Genomic DNA, 11493 nt, shown 5'->3' with positions numbered 1-11493 from the left:
CAGAGGATAATTGTGCTTCATTTTGAAGTTCTTTTCCCTGATCATCTGAGGAAATTCCCACGGACCAGAGGAAATCATTTATCTGCCTCAAGAAGAGAGCATGTAAAATTAAGTGACATTTTAATCCTACTTTAACACAGTTTGAGGAGACCTTACCTTCCTGGGAATATTGATTTTGCTTTATTGAAGCTTTACTAATTAAAATATATACAAAACTGTTTGATATATGCAGCTGAGGCAAAGAACCTTCTTCTCATGAACTCTCTGCATTTCCCCCCCTAATCCTTCTATTAAAGTTTAACCCTGATAAAAGCAACAACCTTGCACATACTTGTGTCAAAGCAGCTGTGCAGGATTATTCCAAAGGCTCATCTAACCCATCCAGAATCCTGTTCCTGTGAGTGGCTGGTGGCTGGGGGAGGAGTGCAAGAGCATTTATGAGAAAACCCTACTCTTTGTGACCTGTATTAACCATAAGCAGTTAAAAATTCAGGGATTTCCTCAACCAAATGGCCAGCTGTATCTGGGCTATCATGTTTGATAGCTGCCAATGGAGCCAGCGTTCAGGAATGCATCTAATGCCACTTTGAACATATTTATGCTTTTGGCCTCCACAACATCCTGTGGCAAAGAGTTCCACAATTTAATGATGTGCGTGAGAAAAAGAACTTCCTTTTGTTTTAAATCTGCTGCTTATCTCTTCATTAGTGTCCGATCATTCCTGTGTTTTAATAAATAGTGAGTAACTATTTCATATTCCTTTGCCACACCATTTTTGCTTTATAAAAAATCTCAGATTAGTCTTTTTTGTAAGTTACCCTATTTAGTCCTTCCTTACAGAGACAGCCATTCCATATATATATATCCTTTTTTGAGGTGTGGTGAAGACAGTCATGTGCTGAGTCCCAGAAACTCAGGAATGTTTTATTTACCCTTTAACTAACTTCGTGCTTGCATTATGATCATCGCAGAGCACTGATACAGAAGCTTTCAGGGATGTATCAATGAATGAGTCTTAGATCTTACTTCAGTGTTAGAAGTTATTGTATCTGTCTTTGCATCTGTATAAATGATTCTTTTTCCCTATGTAAATTACTCTGCACGTATTGACAGTGAATAAGACAGTTGTATTCCACCCTGAATGTAGTTACTTCGTTCTCATTGATTACTGCTTCTGAATGGCAATCAGGCCAATCCCAGTTCTTCAGCAGAAGTCATGCTGTTGTCCAACATAAGAGAACCATAGCCTATTTTAGGTTCCAGAACTTCTGAATATTATTCAGTTAAGCTCCTCTGGAAATTACTGTGGCCCTTTCCAATTTGTGACTTCTGGTAGAGATGCATTTGACAGCTTCTTATCTTTCTCTTGGACCTTGCAAGTCACTTGTGCATGCAGATAACATAAGGAGAGCTGGAACTGCTGGCAGTTTTGAACTGTTTGAAATTGGTTTGAATTTCTACTGCTTTAGGTAGATAAAGCTGTTCTAATTGAGCATGGTAACAGCTGCATGAGTCTGAGTAGGAATTGCCTGAGGATGGGAAAACAGCAAAGGAAAACAGGTCCTGAAAACAGCAAAGAAGGCTCCAGCTGCATCTTGTATAGGATGTTAACTGTATCATTTGAAAGGTCATTAGGGATTGTAACCAGATGAAATAGGCTCATACCTTGGGGACTTTTTGTTTGCTTGGATTGATTATTTACCATCTGAGACACATTGATAGAAAGGGCTATTAACACATTCTTTTTTTAAACCAAACTTCATTCTTCCTTAAACAATGGTTAGTTTCTTGTTCAAGCAAAAGAACTAGCCACCTTGCCTTTACCATTCAGTTTTTGAGAGCAGGAATTAAGACCATGCTGACAGGCTAATTAGGTTTCAGGTTTTACTCCTCATGGGTCTTTTGTTTCTATTTCTCTGTATCTGGCTACTGACCAAAACTGAACTTGTACTGGTGGTTAATCTTTGTAGCAGTGAATTACAGGTGAAGAAAATAAACCCCAACAAACTAAACCAAAACACTGCACACAAACCACAGAATGTCTTTACATTAGTTTTGAAACAGAAGTAGTTTGTGAGCTGTTCTAAGGGTTCATCACTTCACCAGCCACAACAATTGCTTGTTATGATGATTTTTCTTGCAAAAATAATAAATTATTTCCATATGGGAATGAAAAAATGTAACCTGGAACAGAATCAGACTGCACCTCTGTAACTGGTTACCTGAGTCCTTAACTGTGGTAACCACTAACTGGGGGGCATTCATACTAAAGCATGTCAACTTCATCTTTTTCCACATGCCCTCGGTTCAGCATGTATTTTGCAGAGGGTCTTCTCACTTTGTCTTCTTCAGCTTTGTAAACTACATGTAGTAGGTTTGGAAGAAGTTTTGGGTTTTCTGCATTTTGTTTTTCCTAATGTTTTATATCCCTTTGCCACCGGAGAAGAAAGAAAATGTTATTAATATTACCAGAGAAAAAAGAAGCTGTGTGGTTAAGAATTTCATCTTCAGGCATGCATTCTGTGGTGCTATAGGCAGCTAAGTGATGTCAGATAGGCTGATGGTGTCACCCAGTGGACAGACAAGTTGATCACATATAGCTAAGTGTCATGTACAGAAATCTGCCTTTCTGCAGGAATAGCTCATTCCTAACTGACAGAAATAGCCTTAATTTTACAGTAGCTAAAATGAGAGGATATTTGAAAGCTCCTCTGTTCTAATGCCATGTCCCGTACTAAAAATGTACAGAGCAAACACAGGAAACAGTACTGGTTCCTTACTGTTATTAGGAAGTGAACAAAGAACAGTGAAACAACAATCAGTAGGTGCTCTCCCCTGCTGAGAGAAAGTAACTAAAATAACCAAACAGAACAGTGTTTGTGTCAGTGTTTATGGAAGGATGTGAGGATTATTATAAACCAATCATAACGCAATTCTGTGCAATGGAAAACAAGACTGCATTTTCTTAGCCTAATGGCAGCTTGTAACAGAGGGAACAACTTGTTGTCACAAGAGGTGAACAAGACCTGGAGAATCTTCTCTTTACAGTGTTATAACAAAAATGTATTTCAAAACACAAAACATATTCTTGTATGCAAAACATCAATAGAATAAATTACCTCTGAAATAATCTCTTACAAGAAATTCTAATGTTCCCAGACCACAAATGAAAACTATACATGTACTTAAAACTAACCTCAGTGCATGTTTCACCTTAGACTTCTTCCTGATTTGCAAAGAGTACTTCTCAGAATGCTGGAAAACACATGACTTTTCTTTTCTTTCTTTTTTCTTTTCTTTCTCTTTTTTTATTTTCTCTTTTCTTCTTTTCTTCTTTTCTTTCTTTTCTTTCTTTTTTTCTTTTTTCTTTTTTTCTTTTCTTTCACAGGTTTCTGCCCCCAACGTGCTGCAAAAAATTATGGTGGTTACTAATCCTTGGGTTTTATTAATTATTTATCCTTTTAACTATCCATTTATAATTATATAATTATATGTAAATTATAAATTGTTATAATTTATTAATTATTAGTCCTTGCACAGTAGTCACACATGTATCCCACAGGGTTTCCTGGTACTGTGCCACAGAGGTAGAAAGCCCCCACAAAACTCAAATCTAGGGATTTTCAGTCAAGGTTTGACCTTTTTGTTCTAGCATTTCTGAACTTTTTTTCCACTTTGGAAATATTTCTTTAATATTAAATTTCCCATAGAGCACATATTTGGAGTTGGTGCCAAATAGACACTTCTGATGAGGCAACTTTTCAGATAGGTTAGAAATCAGATAAACAGAAAATTATGCCAAAAAGACTCTTTGAAGTTTGAAACGTGTTGGAAAAACTATCTACTGCTTGATAAAACCCACCTGAGCCCAAGGCATACTTCTGTTCTTGTTGTTTCTTTCATACAGCTGTCTTCACTAGGATCCTTGTTTGTTTATGAAGATGAGACACAGACCACTATAATGTGCTCCTTAAAGGACATCTGATTGTTCACGAGGTGATCATACTCCAGGTCTGACACATGGGGAATCCAGTGATTACTGCACCTGCACGTTTTTCCTTCCTCCCCCATCATAATTCTTTGAAGCACAGCAGGAGAAGCAGCCTGGGATGTGACCCACAGCTTGGCCCTGCCAGGAGGAATAGAAAACATAGGGGAAAGTGTTGACAAGTTAGATTGTCAAATAAGTCAAGTACAGATTGAAGAATAATTTAAAATCATCTCTATAAATGACAGGCCTAGGGTCAGTCAACCCCTGTTATCTATGGCGTTCAGTCATCTAAATGTTTCAGGTGTTTCTTAAGGTCTGATGTAACCATAAGTGCTGTGGAGCTCAGCCAAAACACAGCCTCTGAAATCAAGACAACAGGAGAAAGAGAGCAGTGCTTTAACTAGATGAGCCAGCCAGGCAGGCTGTGGTAACAGCCAGGAGCAGACTTCAGTCTACTCCCTAATAATTTGAAGGTCTCATAGGCACCTCTTATCTCGGACAGCTGATTGTAGTATACTGCATTTATATTCATGTGTATGTACTGTCTGTGTTGGTCTTTCAGGAGTGTGGTGAAGACTAATTTGTTTGAGAAGTCCTTTGACATTTTGGGGGGCATTCTGTAGGTGGGTTGATCCTGCAAAGCAGGCAGGAGTGCCAGGTTCCAGAGCCTTATGTTCACATCTCTAGTGCAGACATCATGTCATCATTAAGAACCTGCCACACTGCTCTACATGATGGTATCTTTTGAATATAACTTCCTCACAGTGACAGCAAATCCTACGAAAGGTTTGGACCAGGAAAAAAAAAAGAAAATAGGAGACTCTATAGCCCACAGGCCTTCCTGGTGGCCTTCTGAAGTTAATGGGGAGTTTGCTGCTGTATTTGGGGACGTTGGATCAATCCCTAAATGGCTGTGCCAAGAGAAAAGCATTAAAACAGAGAGAGCTATGAGAAGCATTGGCCTGAATTAGATGTTTGCTGAGGGTATATTGTGCTGGAGGCTGCAGAAATCAAAAGGAAAGAAAGGAAAAATAAATGGATCAGGGAAAAGAGACCATAAGTGAATTCAGTGATTCTCTCTCAGCAAGAGAATGCACAAAATTTTGGTTCTCAGTTCCGGATGTATGTAAAACAAGATTATAGTTTTAGCATTCTAGGAGCACTAATAAAATACTTGAGATTTACAGTGTATTTACTTAATCAGTTGAGCTACAGAGAGTCAAATGAAATTAAAAGTACTTTGTTCCTTTAATTTTGCTCATTTTTAGACATAATTGCGCCTGTAAACAAACAGTGTTGCTATTGACCCATAGAAAATGTATCAATAAAAGCAAATGACTCAAAGTCACAAAGGAACCTTGCACCACCAAAGCTGCAGTGAGAAACCATGTCAGCTTGTTTTCCTCTTATGAGAAACTGCAGGCACAGCATGAATGACAGCTGTGGATTACGTAGGTTTGAAAAGTTACTACTGCTTTTGATCCACATGCAATGCATCCTGTGCAACGGTGTAATGGCTTGGAGGCATAGGTAAACTACTTCATCATATCCAGAAATTAACTGCTAGTAAACTACTACCATCAATGTTTACAATTGAGTCATCACTGTCCAATCTTAGCTTAGATTTCCCTTCTGTGAATTAATGGCATACAGTACATTCCTTCTTTTAGTCATTGAAGTGATTCATATGCAGCTTCTCTGATCTGGTATTACTATCTAGTAAAACAGAAGCCCTGTATGAGAAAATAAGTGCAAGTAAGTAAAAGTTCGACAAGACAAAACAAAACAGACAAGCCTCTTACATTAGCAAGATGTGCCATGGATGGTTGAAATCAAGTTTCAGAGAATTGCTAAGGATATTGCAAGCATCTTAGCTTTAATGGATTGAATAGAAAGACATTTATCTGAGACTAGCAGACAATTTGCAATCAAATACAGACCATCTTGCACTTGAAAAGGAAAGGACTCAGGAAAGATGATGAAAACAATATTCCCTCCATTCCTCTGACTTCCCTTACACATTCTTAAGAAGTGAAGCAAAATAGCATGACTACAACTCTAAACAAATTCATAGAAAGCAAGCTCAAATTTCCTACATATACTTGGAAGATAGTGGCACTTGGAAGAGCAGAGCATCATTCAAGAGCAAGATACACTGGGCTTGCATCTTCATAAATCTGGTATGGAGAAGCATACCAGAGAGTTTTGTGGATGTTACTATCACAAATTTAGATGATAATAAGAAAAAATTAACCTTATTTGCTGAAATAATATTTAAAGATCTAACCTGGGCATTTTTCCAAACATTCGCAATTGCTGCTTCATTTTTGTTGCTGCTTTTAGAGTATCACACAGGGATATAGGAAATATCTGAGGTATTGATAGTCACATCTAATGGAAAAAGATTGTATATTCTTACTGTGTGGCATAAGTAAGCAATCATAAAAGGAACAGTCACCTGGGGGAAAAGTAGTCCTTTCATCTGCTCCCCTTCTCCCCATCATTTACCTGAGAGGATAAGAGCACAGTTACTGCTGCATGCTGTAAGGAGGAGCCTACTGCATTTGACCGAAAAGGAGAAGAGTTTCTGACTTTGAAACTTGGCTGTTCTCCTTCCTCTTCCTTCGTGATCTCTGCATACCTGAGGCAACTGGGAGAGATTCTGCAGGCTGAATTATGCCCTTCTTTAAGGGTCACAGAGGAAAGCCAGATAATTTCTGGAGGTGTACACGGTCCATTCCTGAAATATACCACCACTGCTGGAATCAGTGACAAAATAGGCATTGATTTGGCAACTGATGGTGGTTTTGCACTTCTAACTCATCTGCTACGTGATCCAAACTGGAAAATTAATAGTGCAAATTAATCACACAGTCACAGACTGGCTGAGGTTGGAAGGGACTTCTAGTCATCTAGAGGTCATTTAGTCCAACCCCTTTGCTCGGTCACCCTCACAGTGAAAAAGTGTTTCCAGATGTTCAGAGGGAACCTCCCGTGTTTCAGTTTGTGCCCATTGTCTCTGATCCTGTCACTGTGCACCACTGAAGAGAGCCTGGCTCTACCCTCCATGTACCCTTCCTTCACGTATTTACACACATTGATGAGAGGTCCCTGAGCCTTCTCTTCTCCAAGCTGAACAGACCCAACTCTCTCAGCCTTTCCTCATAGAAGATATGCTCCAGTCCCTTAGTCATCTTCACGGCCCTTCACTGGACTGTCTCCAGTATGTCTATGTCTCTCTTGTGTTGGGCAGTCCAGAAATGGACACAGTACTCCAGGTATGACCCCACTAGTCCTAACCAGAGGCGAAGGATCACCTCCCCTGACCTGCTATGGACAAAGTCTTAACTCAGGCGGTAGATCTTAAATCTTATCCTCACTCTTTTATACCTCCCTTTTCCCGCCCAGAACCAGTTCCCTACTGTTGGATGAAGTATAACTAATTGGCAGGTTGGCAGGTTTTTCTGGTGGCTAGATTATAATCCAGATGAAAACATTGTCAGTGTTGGCAAAGATGTTTACAAGGTAGAAGGTAAATTAATCTCACTAAAGGAACATGGGATTCTCAAGCTGTCTTCCCCATAAGAGGATTTCAATATAGCCACAATGTATCTTATGCTAAATTAATCAGCAAAGATACAGAATTCAGGCAGTGCAAATTTTATCAAGCCATGTTCAGTAAACCAGAGCATGTTCTTATCTCTTTTGTTAGTATTATTAAGGAGGCTTTTACATCCTAAGCACTCAGAATGATTCCCATGGCATGTAATGAACCAGCATGAGCTCTCTAAATCAATTTAATTTCATTCAAGGCTGAAATCAAGTTTATATTAGGCTTCTGGCCAGACCTAGCTTTCATGCTGTCGGGTGTTATATGAACTCACAGTGGATTACCTTATCAGATAGTTAATTTAAATGTTATAGCTAATGCATATAAAGCAAGAGTCTTCAAAAAAGGCTTTCCTTTACTACACACTTTTTTTCTTCCTCTTTTCCAACCATTTCTTCCTCCACCTCCACAGTCTCAGTTTATCAAAAGCTGCACTAAGAGCAGTAGGGAATCAGGCAGGTCATTACCTGTCCCATTGTCCCCAGTAGTTTCCTCAGTGTAGGACTGGAATCCACTGTCTGTTCAGCCCAAGTATATCTCAAGGATCTACACAGGGCAAGTCTGTACTGTGCAGTGTACCTCACTGCAGTGATCCCTGACCAAGTCAATGTGCTTGGCTTGTTGCAGTACCATGCAGAGCTGTTAGCCTGGCCCTGGGAACAGTACAGTGTGTTGACATGCTGCTATGTCTGCACTAAATGACCCAATCCTTGTAGAACTGGTCAGTCCAAGTGTGGTGAGACTGATGCAGCTCTACTGCTACCAGTTGTGGAGTGGGCTTCTTTGGTACTTGCCTGGCAATATTAAAACCATGCTGTATGGAAACACTCAGCACAGAAATATCTGCTGACCTCAGAGGAACCATGCATCCCAAGTACCTGCTCAACAATTTGAGTAACACGTTGCCCATTGATCTCATGTCTTGTTCAATGTTCAGGACAGCAGTGTCTGCATTTTCTGGTGGTCGTTTGGGGGCTGACTTTCAGAGGACTATTTAGTCTACTTTGGTACCTGCTGACATAGAAACAAGTTCATAAACTACAGCCCCAACTGTTTTGTGACTATGCCTGACCCAAGGCTATGCAATAATATTGCAGCCGATCATCTACAGTGCTCCAGATCTTCCTCTGCAAATTCCTCAGTTCTCTGGCTGCAGCGATGTTATTTATGTGGCTTTCAGTTGCATCTGGAGCTTCATTTTTCACCAACAGCTCTGTCAACCTTGGCTTTAAAAAATAACAATAGAAAAACAAATTAAAGAACTTAATGATCCCATCTGGTGTTTAATGGTGCTGACACTGACATAACACTATCAAACGCCTCAGGGATATGAATACCATCCCAACACAAGTTATTGATAGAAAGAGGTGTAACTCACGAAGAGAATTTTTATCCAGCTCAGCCACCACTGGGAGAATAGTTGTAATAGTAAATCCTGCTCTGTTGTAGCACTGGAAAAGGAGACGACAAATACAAAAAAGCAGAGCAAATGCTCTTGCTATTTGTCTGCTTGGCTGGGCTCATGAAAACTCAAATGGCCAAAAAGACAGCACTTTGTGCTATGCAGTAAAAAAAAAGCATGAAGCAGATATAAATGCTAGATTTTTCACTGCATCTAGAACCATTTAAATCTTTGCATTCCAAACAAATGCTCTACAGTTAATTTGTTCTGAACATACACAGTAACAGTGTGATACATGTAATAACATTTTACAAACAACAAGACATACATCAATATATGTTTGAAAGAGCCCTTGATAACTATGGAAAATGAAAATTAACAGCTAACAAAGGCTGTTTTGAAAAATATTAATGTAACTTCAAAATAATGTATCTACTTCATACCTTAAATGAAATACTTTCAAATAAAAAATACATATTTTAAACATTGTGCCCCTTGAGACTCCTTTTTTTTTTGTTCCAGACAGAAAGTAGCTATGGCAGGACTGCTGTGGTGATATTTTTGTTTCCCTAATTCTTTAAATTGGAGTAGATACCACATAACCCCCATTTCTGCTTGCACAGGATTCTCTCCAGTTAAGATTGAAGTGTGCTTTTCATTCTATGCAGATTTTGTTCTTGTTGATTTCTTGCATCAATCAAAATCAGCCTAGTGTTTCCTCTTTACTTGCAGTTTGTCAGTTTGCCCACTGAACTATTTTTATTTCTTTTTAACAAAATCTTGGTTTGCATGCCAACATTCTGTATTCCCTAAAACTGTTACAGATTCTACCATGCCACTGTGTGACTATTAGTTTAAATCTCTCTGAAAATACTCATTTTGCAGATTTGCCCCTGTGAATTAGATCTTAGGTAATCCTCCCAGAAGACATTAATACAAAGTCTCTGTGTTTAAACATATTTAAGGGCTAGAGAGACAAGGCTCAGAAGAGCTTTCTCTGAATGAACTTTAATCTCTAAATTTCAGGTCTTTCCTATAGCTTGTCCAAATTATCTCTGCTTTGAAGAGAAGAATTTTCTGCTGGCAAGGGAACTACTAAATGACAGGTAGTGGCAATATGTCTGAGTTTAATGAGCTCTGATTATGTTATGCTTACTTAAGACAGAAGGAACTAAAAGGATTAACTGTCTTCTAAAGTTGTAGCCAGGAGCAGGATATGAATTTTCTACTATTCGGCTCCTTGTAATGAAGACCACGTCTAGTGCAAGAGTGTGCTTGGGGCAAAGAACCCTCATAGAGACCATAGACCTATGTGAAACTGGACACTAATGGGACTCCAAAAATAATGGTATTAAGTCTTGGAATCTACCACTTGAAGAAAGACAAATACTCTATATGCTTAACTGGCTGTAGACAGTATTCATCACATCTGCTAGGATGATCCATAGTTTTCTTCGTGTGGCATTTAAATATTTGTTGGTTTATGGGGTTTTAGTGTGCACTGTAATTATTTAGATTGCTGACAACTGAAAAAAAAACTAGAGCTATTTTAATTGCTATAAAAGGAGATTATTTGATTTTTGGAAGAGATAAAGATTAGTTGAGATAGATTCTCACTGACTATAAGTAAGAAGCACTGTTTAAAATTCAGAGGAAAGATAATTTTCATAAATAAGAAACTAAGGGCAAAGTTCAGACAAATGCTGATTTACTGGGAAGTTTAGACCATTTTTGGTGTTGTCAGGTAATCTATGATGAAATAACAAGTATTTCAAAGGCCACTAACTAAAGCTGATGTTCTGATGTAAGCAAAGGCCACCTTCTCATACCCATTTTCAAAAAAGTCTGGCCTTTTGAAATAATTGGTTCATTTGGACCAGAAGTGTTCAAAATTACGTGACTCTGCTTGGAAGAGGGAGGGCAATCAGATTGCAGAGTACCATATTCATCTGGTGTGTGCTGCTGGAGTATCCCTTAATGAGTCATTGTGGAGTCTTAGAGAGCAGATCTATAATCAAGTTAAAATGACTCAATAAAAGCTTCTGGTCCTACCTTCTTCATAGGTTTTTACTGACACACCCTCTGCCATTAGAGTAAGTGAAGACACAGGTTCTTTCTGATTCAGACCTTAGCTGTCCGCCATATATTTGCCTTACTTTTCCCAGATGGAATTTGCTGTCAGTTATTTAAAGTCAAATCCTCTGAAAGTCAAATTCCCCACCTCAGTGCTGTGTCAAGGAAAATTTTGTGTGTAAAGAAGTAGGTCTGAACTGAGAACTGTATAAATTCTAAACACCTGCTCAAGGGTGTAAATGAGCCAAAAGACTTATTCCTGCTAGACCATTTCTCCCTGTTCCCTTGTAGTCCCTCAGAACAGTGACTCTTCCAATTCCACCAGGGGAAGATAGCCAGTGAATGACATTTCATCTTCTCTAGTTCTATTTTGAAGGAGGCTCAAATTCTCCTTTTTTCCGTACAGGAAGCCTTGTT

Source organism: Pezoporus flaviventris, unplaced genomic scaffold (genome assembly GCF_033815535.1).
Source record: "Pezoporus flaviventris isolate CSIRO_AGI_PZ_B2104156 unplaced genomic scaffold, CSIRO_AGI_Pfla_v1 ptg000016l, whole genome shotgun sequence".
In the NCBI taxonomy this organism is placed as follows: Eukaryota; Metazoa; Chordata; class Aves; order Psittaciformes; family Psittacidae; genus Pezoporus; species Pezoporus flaviventris.
The sequence above is the reverse complement of the archived record's forward strand: the minus strand, read 5'-3'. Positions refer to the sequence as shown.